The sequence below is a fragment of the Amblyomma maculatum genome, chromosome 6 (genome assembly GCF_055883805.1).
Source record: "Amblyomma maculatum isolate TAMU_Amacu chromosome 6, ASM5588380v1, whole genome shotgun sequence".
Taxonomy (NCBI): domain Eukaryota; kingdom Metazoa; phylum Arthropoda; class Arachnida; order Ixodida; family Ixodidae; genus Amblyomma; species Amblyomma maculatum.
The window spans coordinates 49,239,861-49,252,121 of record NC_139349.1 but is presented as its reverse complement, the minus strand read 5'-3'; the positions used below and the strand labels follow the sequence as shown (position 1 = coordinate 49,252,121).

The following is a 12,261-nucleotide window of genomic DNA, read 5'->3' as shown; positions in this document are numbered from 1 at the left end:
CGCGAAACGACGTCCCTTGCTTCATCGACGCAACAAACTGTTGCACAATAATTATGTACAGTGCTAGCATCTTCTAGGCCTTCGGAATGTACGCATTGCATTGTCCCTGTCTCCCCTAGCTCGCCTTAAGCGAGGAGACATGGCTAGGTTCGTCACTGTCCTGTTGTCAAGGGTTAAAAGGGTAGAGCGGAAGAAGGATCGGAGGGAGGAGTGAGTCACGGTGGGTCCACAGATGACTCGCAGCTCTGCCTAGGTTAGGCGAAACAGCTCTGCACACAACTACTGCTTGGAATATAAGCCCACCTCACCATTGTGAAATAATTTCTGCACAATTTTACAGCAAGGCAGGAAATGAGCTTTTGTCCCCGTGCAGTGTGTGTGTGTGTGTGTGTGGGGGGGGGGGGGGGGGGGGGGAGGGGAGACGAACAATCACTAAAGGGATGAATAAGCCCGAAGCTAATGTTAACCATATGATCAGTGAGCAGCAGTAGGGCCGCGTCTTTCACCTCCCCTCTTTAGTTAGCTGGTGGGCGGAAGGGAACTAGCGGGCTAGGTTCCCGGTAATCTGCTTGCAGTCACCCTTGTGAGCTGGGTGTGATACAACTTGAGGGCAGTATGTTTCACAGCTCACTTTCTCGAAGGCGATCTTATGGCCAGGGCACTCGCCGCGCTCGGCGACGGGTCGCGTTAGGTGTTCTTTGACCGTTATTTATGTGTTGCTGAATTATCAAATATAGGACTTTAATGCGATACATATGAGAAGTGCTGTGGCGAACAATGAGCTTTTAGTAAGTTGGATGGAGGAATGGGCAAGAACGAAAGAAGCCAGGACGAGAAGTATAGATATAACCGAAAGTTGAGTGAGATGAAATATACGGGTCGACCCGACCCGGCAAACTTCACCTTTCATCCGCTCCAGGAGTGCGGTATTGTCAAAAATGTTCATTAACTGAAAAAAAAGGGCTATACTATGCAGAGCTCTAGAACCCAATCTTCTAGAGAACCACAGCTATACTCGATCTCTGTACTTCTTGGCAGCGCTACCAAAGCTGCGATGAATATGTTCAAACGCTGCAGGATAAAATCGCCATGGGGATAACTGAGATACCGTACTTTAAATTAATTTAGTGCGCTTGCGCCAAACGAAAATATTGATGTTGATGTTGCAGTGTGATTTCTAATTAGTGCTTTCGCATGCCACGCTTATGCAGTGAGTACGATTCGACCGACACACAAGGACAGCATGCAGGGTTGCTTGATGTTTGCATAGGGAATCCGGGATTTCTCGCTGTAATGTTAACAATACGGAATGCGTTGATATTACAATCAGTGCGCTTTCAGATTCAGTGAAAGATTCAATTTAACTAGAACAAATAGTTTCACCTCTGCCGCGGCAATTCCTCTCACGTGACCGTACAACAGAAGACGTCCCGGTGTTCGTCAGTGTTCGGACGCAGAGCGAGCACAGTGACGCTGCTCAGACCGTTTGAGGCTAGACATACACTGTTCTGTCACAGGCTGATGATGATCGCAATGTCCGCGGGTGAAACCGCTCTACATAAAACGGACGTTTAGCATGCGCGAATCTTGTTCGTGTTTATCGTTTCCAAAATCACGGCTCACTTTGACGCCGGACCCATCGCTTAGAACAAATCTCGTAGCTCTAATTTTAGTTTTTTATTTTTATACGGAGTGATGATTTTGCCGAAGAAATGGGACCTAACAAGTGTTTTTTTTTTTTTTCTATAAAAACGGCTACTGTTTTAACAACAAGATGACGCCAGTAGACTGAATTAACGGCTGAGCCAAAAGCGCAGAAGTAACAAATAGCGTAATGTCCTGCATAATGCATTTTTAGCGTGCGTAAACCTATCTGCTCTATTCTAATACTTTCTTGCATCGGTCGGCGCACTCCCTGATGGGTGCACTCATATCGCCTCACTCACACTCACGCAGTGGTCGTGAGTGTGAGTGAGTGGCCGGGAATGGGAGCGGTCATGATTGTGAGTGTGAGTGAGTGGCCATGAGTGGCCATGAATGGGAGGGGCCATGAGTGTGAGTGAGTGGCCGTGAGCAGGACCGGGCATGAGTGTGAGTGTGAGTGAGTGGCCGCGAATGGGAGCAGCCATGAGTGTGAGTGCGAGTGAGTGGATGCGAGTGTGGACGGGCATGAGTGTGAGTGTGAGTGAGTGGCCGTGAGTGGGATCGGGCATGAGTGGGAGTGGGAGTGAGTGGACGTCTATGAGAGTCGCCGTGAGTGCGAGTGTGAGTGAGTGGCCGTGAATGAGAGAGGGTGTGAGTGTGACCGTGAGTGAGTGGATGGGTACCAGAGTGACCGTGAGTGCGAGTGTGAGTGAATGGCCGCAAACAGGAGTGGCCATGAGTGTGAGTGTGAGTGAGTGGCGGTGAATGGCAGCGGGCATGAGTGTGAGTGCGAGTGAGTGGGGTTGAGAGTCACTGGTCGCGAGTGTGAGTGTGAGTGAGCCCCTCCTCATGGTGCCGACCTATGGTCACTGTGCACAGGCGGAAACATGGTTTCTCCGCCTGCTCCCCCAAATTCGAGTGCAATAGAAAGGAGGGGGTCCTTCGTAGGATAGTTCGCCTCGAGTGATTTTTGCCGAACTCTGTTTATTTGCGAAACGCTCCGCGCTCTTCTGGCTCGTTCGAAGTGTCCGGCTACGGTCGAATGCAATTGGCAGACATGTCGTTATCGGCTCTGCCATTTTTGCCTACCTTGGAAGCGCCGTTAAAGTCAGCTTCGGGTTCTATTTTTTTTTCTTTAAACATGGAAAATCGTTTTGTAATTTAAGCCGACTAACGTTCGGGAGCTTACTGTAGCGCTTTATTACCGAAGGACGCGTCGCCAATTTCTCGTCCACTGCGCTAATAGTTATGGGCGCTCGTTTAGCCACTCATGACTTCCGAACAAAACGAGTAACCAGCAAGTCTTCGGAGTAACGAAACGACCCTGCTCTAGCCTTCCCTTGAGGCCTGTTCTTTGCAGCTGTTTCCTTCTGTTATTGCCCTGCACGTACCTCGGAAAGTAGTTTGCTTAAACCTGCTCTGTTTTTCTCGCACATATCTGCTGGCTACTAAACTTTCCAAGTAACTTCACCTCTATGACCGCCCTGTACATCACATCAGGATATCTAGTTACCAGCACCAAGGATAGATGGCTCTGCATTTACCTTTGCGACCAAGTTGCTAACCCATTTCTGCTTTATCTACTCAAGTGGATGCAGCTAGCACAGAACCGGGTTAAGTGGAGAAATATGGGAGAGGCCTTCGCCCTGCAGTGGGTATAGGCTGATGATGATGATGATGACTCCGTGAGCTCTGGCCATGGAGGAAGGAAACAACTTACTGCCCTGCTCGCTCTATTGTCCGTGGAAGTCTGTTTCCTCACCTTCATTCAGGATATAACGGCTAAATCGAATATGATTGATGTGCGATCTCGGAAGAAACCGAAAACTTGTTCGAATCAGGCCGACTTCGATTTAAAGGCAGTGCGATTACGATATTTATTTATCCTGACCATACGCACAATGTCGACGTCAAAAAAAAAAAAAAAAACGTTCAAGGTAAGCGAGTTCGGTTACACGCGACTTAGCTCTTATAGCGTCACGCCGCGCATACTGACCCGTCAAGTTGTACGCTTCCCACGAAACGGCAGCGTTTCCTCCTAGCCCTGGGTTTCTTTGGGCCGGATTACACTGATGTCGTAAACGCGCGGAAATGGAGAAGTGCATGGCAAGCTTCGCGGAAACCGGAGCTCGTCCCTCGGACTGCTGCCGGCGTCGCGTGTGAGTGCGCGTGATGGGACGAAGGGGTATAGGAGCGAGCCTCTCTCCGTCTTGGTCGTCATGCGACGAGACGTACGGTCCCAAAGAGGAGAAAGCGAAGTGGTCGCATCCTTTTCCGCGTTGCACGGAGGGAGATCCACCGCCAGCTCCGTCATTCGTCGTTTGTTCACATTGCGCGCGGGGGCTCGTGACCGATGCTCGCCTAATATGCTGCACGTATAGGAGAAAGAAACCGAAGAAGGGACGCGCAGTCGAGTCTGCCATGGATGTCGAAAGGCCGGTAAATGAGGAAGTCTGCCGCCGCGCTGACCCCGAAGGAAGGCAGCAGGGGTGGCTGGGATAGCCCTGGCCTTTTCAGAGCTCGTAAGCCCTTCTGGATGCCCTTGCCGTCGCATTGCTGGTGCGTCGGCTAGCTTAGGCTTTCGAGGGTTTACTCATTCTTCGTGGCCCAGCTAGATGTCGGGCTGTGTGTGGCTGGCAGGTTTCGTGACTGCGAATGGAGGCGCCATCCGGGGTCGGCACGCTTTATGCAGAGGAGGCGGTAGCTTCATTCATGTAGCGCACTTGAGTTTTCGCCAGGCTCTCAGTGAAAGTGGTTTGCACAAGTTGCCTTGCGGACTCGGCGCCTGTGTAAGCGAGTGGGAGTGGGTGAGGCTGTTAACGTCATGTCGAAGGTGCGCTTCGCAAGGGAACTGTTACTTAAGGCGGTATTTTGTCTACATGATAGGCACGTACCGTACGCGGGTCGTGGGTGAGATTACTCGTACATTTAACGAGATGGCATTTTTTGGCTGCTGCATAGCGCGGACGGGATGCGACTACGAGATGTGTGCTTGAGATAACGACGATAACTATAACCATGCAATTAAGAGGATCGTTAACGATTAACGATAATAATAGGGATATTGACGTCATTGATCAATCACGAATTAGGGAACTTGCAATTCTTTCGCAATTCCGCACGTAAAGAGACAGTGTGCATCCCTGTAATTTTCATCGTCTCTCAGCATGTTTGTGTGACTTGTTCATTTTTTTGCATATCAGTATACGCTAGCTGGCACTTACCTGCAGGGGAAAATATGAAACAGGCAAAGTGAATGCACTTCGTTGCTCTCTGTGCTCTTTTGTCTAATCGCGGCGGACAGGTTTTTACGGCTCTCGTGCCATTCCCTGGCTTTTCTTCCTCGTTCGGGCCCTTCTCGTTTCTCTTTCGATGGGTGCGTATCTAATCGCTTGGCTGCCGTTGGTGCGTGTTGCTGCGTGACTCCCTCAAGCTGCTTTGTTTTTTCCGCGTGTTCCGATGGATTATTCCACGTGCGAAGATCAGCCACCTCTCCTTTTCGCTTGTCTGGAAGGGAGAGCGAAGCACGCGTTTCCGGTCGGCCGCGCGTGCAGTCGCAACGCACTTGTGTCCATTCCGCCGCGACGACTGCGACAATAAGTTATCGCGGTGTTTCCCCTGTTGACAGGAAGCATGGGCGACTTCGGGATATAGCTGCGTACGCCTTAAAAAATGTCAGCGCTGTCTTAGCTGTTTTTTTTTTTTTTTTTGTCTGTTGCACATTGTTGCCTGTTAATTTTGTACTGTTTTTGTAGCACGTACACTATCGTGCCGATGAGGCAAAGTATTAAGAGAAATTGACTCTTTCGGTTGCATGTTCATGGTCGTTTCGTCACTAGCTTCAACTGCTTGTCGCTCGTTGCTAAAGTGTAGCGTGCTGCTTTGCTTTTGCTGTTTTGTCCTTTTTTTTTTTTGCGTAAGCGCTTTATTTTGAGTGTTTAGTTCAGGTGTTTCTGGAATCGACTCAACTTGGCAATGAATTTCTTTTACGGCTCAGTCTCGAGTAGCTGAGCTTGAAGTTCAGCCTGAATCGAGTGCTTGGGTTTGACAGCTCTGGCGGCCAAATGACGCAAATCTTCCAAGTTTATTGGGACCAGACGATCCGAGCCTGGTTGGCACAGCGTAACGCTTTGGGGCTGCTATAGACCTCCTTCATGTTTGTAAACAAACAAGACGATCGAGGTGGCGCTGCTCTCGTCAGCGATCCCACGGTAGGCAAAAAGCACGACCGCGGCCGGGGTACAGTGGCTAGTCGGAGCACTGTGGTCGAGCTTGTCAAGGCCGTGTTATTGTGATTTGCAGGCGCCTTCTAGGCAGACGAAGTGACCATGTGCTAGTATTTCGTGAGCCTCAGCGGTGAGAACAGAAGCGATACACTGAAAAACTCTACGTACACGGCGTGCAGCGTACGGACCCGCACGCCGTACCGATGGGGACTGGGTTCAAGGCGCACAAGAGAAGCGTTGCTGCCAGCCGGGGAAAATGAGCGACGTTGACATCTATTTTCTGTTTTCTCCCAGAAAATTATGCATGGAACGCATCGAGAATTACAAAGCTTCGGTTGCTTACAACTACTTTGAGTCGAGTAAGCTGACGGCGATTTTTCTCGCTCATAAATAGCGCTCGCAAACCGCGCACGAATAGTCCGCTCGAAGCATCATAGCATAATCGGATGATTCTTCACACCGAGCGGCAAATGAGCGTTCTTGGTAAGCACGGAGCACCTCGCTAGCGTCGAGCGGCTGTATGGTTAAGATGGTTTAGGTCAGCGTGGCAACGGTAGCCTTGACACCGCACGGTTTGCGTATCATTGCGTTATTGGTTGAGATCACAACGCTGCGCATCTGTTATATTTGCTTTGTTCGTGGGCGGCTGTCGTCGTTAAAGGTAGCAATTTTATCACGGGTAGTCGCGCTGTTAGCTTGCATTACAATTACGGGCTGCAGCGGCCACTGTGGTTCCGTGGGTTCCGGTAAAAACGTCCCAGGAAAAAATGGCCCGGATAAAACCTCTCCAAACAGATGCAATAAAACGTACTGCAAAGTCGAGCTTTCCCCTTGCCTGGTGCTTGGCTTGTCAGCGATGAATTACGCTCATTGTATTCAACTTTTACTGTTTTTATCTTAAACTGTGTTTGTGGTTTTAGCAAACATTAGGTATATTTTGAACCCCGCCGTTTTATTTATTTACTATTTTTTTTTTTTACGTTCTATAGTTCTGTTGACTAAAAACGTAGACTGAGTTTCCTTGTGTCTAGCCGTCATAATGTATGCTACAGTGCTTCTTTTTACCCGTCCGCTTGAAATTTGCAAAACATGGCACTGATGCCGTGTGTTCGCATAGAAAAAAAAAACGTTATGGCGCCGAAATTTGTGTTGTCGAGGGCAAACACGTCTCTCGAATGTGTAATAGCCGGGTGATTAGACCTATATAAAAGTGCGATATTTCCCAGTTTGGAAACTGGGAACTATGCACTGTATAATACTCGCTGGATGTTATAGTGGTGGGGTTCTTTTTTTTTTTTCTTTTTTCAATGCTTTCTCGCCAAGCCTTCTCCAGTTCCTGTAAACCTGTAAAACACCCAGAGGGCATAGTGCCCAAACAATAGTTACATCCATTCTATTAAAAAAAAAAAAAAAAAAAAAGAAAAGAAAAAGGCATCCAATAAGATGTTCAATTTTTCGCGAAGTGAGTTCCGGGCAGATTTTCAGCCAATTTCTTCGGTGACATTTTTTCCTAGCGGCCGCTTCCTGATAGGACCTTTCTGGACGATTATTCCGGGGCTATATATTTCAGGGACCTTTTTTTCGGGGCTGTATCTTCTGAGGAACTCTTTTCTGGGACCGTTTTTACCTTCACCCGTGATTCCGTAGTTAGGGCGGCCCAGTTCGGTCTCGGCCACTGTGACCGCGTTTCAATGTATACGATAAACCCTACAACTCGCATTCACAATCAGCCGCTGTGAATACAAATAAAAGCGCTCGGCATAAATAAAAAATGCAGCTCCAATCCAAATCAGTAGCTGTCAACGTGAAGTGGAAATCTTCATCAGGAAGTAGATTAAAATAATTTGGCGTGAACCCGGCGACGTTTAGCCATGCAATATGGTACATCACGGATCGAGGAGTGCTACACAGATCACTTGCGTAGCAGCTCACTGTGCTTACATACACAGCGAAAAAAACGGGCTTGAGGAACAGTTTACAAAGGTAAAACATCGACGCATGCTCCAACAAAGAAACAGGCCTACGCATTACAACATATATATGACTGCCTCGTGTACATATGTTACCTGCGCACCCGCGCCCGCACCAGCACTAAAACAGTACCAAGATCCCATCACGCGTCGTAAAAAGGCCAAACTCGAGATATTCGCGACCTTTGATCCGGTAGACCGCTCTGGCGTAAAGGTGAATAAGTTTCAGCTTAGCCGTGACGAAGTATTTGCCGCATGTTCGATGAGCGGTCGTCGGTATCCAGCCTTTTCACCGCGGCGGCCCACCACTGTTTACGGCAACCATTGTCGGCAAGAAACCTATGCAAGCTTACTAAACTTTCTCTTGTGTGTCTTTCAACACATGTCATAGCGACGCGATTAGTCGGCATGGTGCTCTGCATTCCCCGGCAGCAGCAAGCCATCGCACAATCACGGTAGGCAAAGCGACTGAAGCGTGTTTTTGCCTACCACGCGAAAGTCACTAACGACGACAGCGCCACCGCATTTTCGTGGCGTAGCCGGAGTGAAGGAGGTACATAGACTGTGTATATATGCTCGTGAATTTTTCCGCACAAATTTGTGCGCTGGGGCTGAGATCAAAGCCGCGACCTTGAGTTAAATGTTTCGGCCCTCGTTCACTCCGCTCGGCATCATTGGGTAAGAAGGTTTCTTCCTGCCGGAGCTCCGTTGCGATGTTTTTTTTCTCTTCCTCTCTCCTCCCTTCGAGACAGTCCTGTTCCTGAACTGCGCACGTGAAAGTTAAGCGCACAGAGCAGTAGGGCATACGGCGGTGATGGAGGCTGCGACTCCGACGCCTCTCAGCTGCTCACTCTCTCGGCTGTGCAGCAGGGATTTGCAAGCCTTCATTTGCTTTTAACGTTTTCTCTCTCCACTGTGCCACCTTTCCTAGCGCTACAAAGACGGGCTCCGGTAGTTTCTATTTGAGGGTAGCCCTCCGTGCATCCCTGGCGGTCCCGCCTAAATTAGTCGGGTGAGCAAGCTTATGGCGCCTATGCGCCGGCAGTTTCATCCGTGCGTCTATAGAGAAGTTTGTTGTTTGTTATTCTTTCTGCAGCCGAGATCTAGGCTAACTACAGACGGCTGAGGCTCTGTGGAGGCTGTCGAAGGTGTGAAGCTAAGAGACTCCTTGCTGGCGCATGTTTTTGCACGCATACCCAACCGTTTATTTGTGTATGCTTACTTTCTACCGCAATGCGTAAGCCTAAGTCGTAACCATTTGGCGTCGCTGCTGGCTTCGATCCCGGTCACGACGTTACAGTTTGGCTGGAGGTGAAATATAAAAACGTTGGTGTAGCATAGACTTCGGTGCGGATTTTGACTACCCAGGTGGTAGCAATTGACCCGGATCAATCCGTAACAGCGTGTCTGGACCAAAAGCACTGCTGCTTGCTTAGCAGTTCTAGTTTTTTCTGCTGCTCGTATAACTCGTTTGTCATATCTTTCAAGCAGAGCGTTGTGTTCGCCTGTGGCAGACGCCATCTTGTTTCGTTTTTACTGGCGCAGTCTTTCAACGCCGCGCTGCTCTAGCCGGCCGTGCGTGACCTCTTAGGCGAGAGTTATTGCCGCTAGCATCATCGCTTGCGGTTGTTGATGGCCTTTTGTCGTCGTCGCAGCCAAGCAAACAAGCTGCTCAATGATTGGCGCTGATCGATACTTCCGTCAAGCATAACGTGATGTATGTGCCAGTCTCGCGTGTTTAAGTGAAAGTATTTCACTCGACGCTCGCCATCATTGCCGTTGGCACCAGTAGGTGTGTCATGTCGCCGCGGTTTTTCTCTTTTGGTATGTTGTCGACGACTCTTGTCTGCCTTGCTCGAGGCGCCGTGTAAATTTGCGTTACGTCATTCAGCGCTACTCGGATTTCGATTCCCTTCTAGTGCGGTGCAGTGCTGTGACTCACAACGCGAGGTGTAGGTGCGTCCGCTCTCTGCGCATAGACCTCGCGACCGTACAGTATAGTCGCGCGCATATGTGGAACCTCCATAGGTGCTGTGGGGCATTGTGCTTTGAGTACCGGTACGTCTTCTAAGGCAGTGTGGCTAGAATCCCGCGTGTCTCGAAACTGATCGCTGTTGTCTTGCTGCTTTATGCTCGAGCCTTATATAAGCGCCGTATACATATTTAAGCTCTCTTCCTGGGTATCTGATGCGATATCATTCGGGTCAGTCTCTGAAATGTTCTTCTTATAGCCTACGTGATACGAGCTGGCGGCATACTGGTTAGCTAGCTGTTACTCCTTTGGTGTTCCACCGAAATAAGCCTGCCATTCCAGCGGCGGTGGGTATTGTTTGCTTCTCTGCGCAAAGACGAGGAAAAAGTCTTAGCCACCGCAGAGTTAGTGTTTGCTCTGTTTGCTCGAGGTTCTTGCGAACAACATGTGGATGTGCCTCCAGCATTCCCTTTTGGACGGCTCTTGCATGGACCACCACTTCGCCGCAGCCTCCCATGCGGCCTTTATTGTTCCAGGCTCCTTGTGGCAACACTGCGCGCTGCTTCTGTCGTCAGCTGCCGCTCCCCACGGGGTGCAAAAAGAAATAAATGTCCCACTAGCTTTCGCAGGCAGCCAAAATCGAGTTCCATCTCAGTTTCCGCACTGTGGCAGTGACAGCATTACTGATGCATTACTGTTGGTCGGGCATAGTCGATGACGTCTCGAACAAGTTGCCCGCGAACGGGCGTTGATACATTATTAACCTGCATAGCATATTGAAAGAGGCTGCGCGGATTCCCGTACACTATGCACGCGCGTGCTTCCGGCGTTTCACGTATTATAGTATGTATAGAGTACGGTGGATTGAAATCGCGATGTGCGCTGTGAGCGTGATTAGAAAATAGAGCGTTGTCGCAGCGGTAGCTTTTGCCAGTGACAGTAAGAGAAAAAAAAAAGAAAGTATTTATCATTACGCTGTGCGCAGAATGACATTTGCCAGATTTCGTCATTTTCCTTAATTTTAGGCCTTCTCTTTCCTTCTTACGCTGTGTAATTATGTCAAATTGAATCGAATCAACATTAAAAGCAACTGAAGGTGCATTCTCTCCATGCGAGAGCTCCCAAACATGGGATACCATAGATTTTGAAGTTAGGCCCAAGAATTTTGGGAGGAGGGTCATTAACATTGGTAGAGAGACTCGCTGGTTGTGTGTGTGTGTGTGTGTGTGTGTGTGTGTGTGTGTGTGTGTGTGTGTGTGTGTGTGTGTGTGTGTGTGTGTGTGTGTGTGTGTGTGTGTGTGTGTGTGTGTGTGTGTGTGTGTGTGTGTGTGTGTGTGTGTGTGTGTGTGTGTGTGTGTGTGTGTGTGTGTGTGTGTGTGTGTGTGTGTGTGTGTGTGTGTGTGTGTGTGTGGGAGGCGCGCACTAAGTCCAAGGGGAGGGTCACTAGCTTTTATGGAAAGCACAAACTTCTGGAAAGAGGAGGAAGGGACGAACCTGTAAGCTGCGTGGTCTATGCTTGTGGCCCTACTCAGACGTTTCACTATCCCGCTGTGTCAACACGAGAGCGGTAATGGATGTAATAACGTAAGCAAGCTACGTATGCGATTCCAGTCACGCCAAGCTACGCCGCCGTTCTCTCTGAAACGGTGGCAACCAGAACTTCGTGTAGACGTCACGAATATAAGTCGTGTGATTCGGGAAAAGTACATTTTTCCCTCAATCGGTGCGCCTTTGCTGCTAGTCAAACGCCAGCAGATCGATTTTCACCGAAGAATCGTTGAACATAGTTGTGCCATTAAGTGGGCCCACTGCCTGGCCCGCCTTAACCTCTGTCCCTACGCGCCTGCTCCTATAGTTCGTGGGTGAGGGAAGGCAGGGCGCGTATCATACTGAACGTGTGCGCCGCTCCATTGAGTCGCGCGTAGGCATCGTTGACTTGACCGCTGACAACGGGGCCAGGGCGCCGTCTAGTCTACCACAAAGCTTTGAACCTTGGACGCGAAAACGTCTCCGCCCACTAGTCCGTATGCAGCCGCACGGTGCATCCGCTTGTCACGCTGCCAAGCCCCGTCGCCGTAAGGCCGGTTCTAAAAGAAAACGTCCGCGCAACACGTTTCCCTGCACTCGGACTGAGTGCGGTGCGCGTCAGACTTTCTGGTGTTCGCGGGGATTCGGTGACTGGAAGCCTGCTCCTGCTGCTTTGTGAAGTTAGGCTCGAATGACGTGGTGCAGCATAGATTGGCCACCAGTGCATAAAGCGTTTACGCTACTTGTTGTACATATGAGTTCAGACTTGACGCCAAGGAAGCACACGCAGTACGCCTTTTTGCATTCGTTCGTGGCGACGTTCCGTAATTGTTGCTCAGTCTCCACGTTGTACAGAGAAGGGGACGTGGTTTGCTTGGTCGAGGCGAGTTCAAGTGGCAAGATTATGCTGTGAGCACGCCCT

The 12,261-nt window shown here is 49.7% G+C and overlaps 1 protein-coding gene and 1 long non-coding RNA gene across 5 annotated transcripts in view; one reads left to right on the top strand and one right to left on the bottom strand.

The window, feature by feature from the left end:
- The window catches only part of Atpalpha (sodium/potassium-transporting ATPase subunit alpha), a 144,557-nt gene that overhangs the window by 42,829 nt on the left and 89,467 nt on the right, over window positions 1-12,261 (top strand). The gene's annotated exons all lie outside the window — the stretch shown is intronic.
- Window positions 1-12,261, bottom strand: part of LOC146185697 (uncharacterized) — a 141,026-nt gene that overhangs the window by 88,323 nt on the left and 40,442 nt on the right. The gene's annotated exons all lie outside the window — the stretch shown is intronic.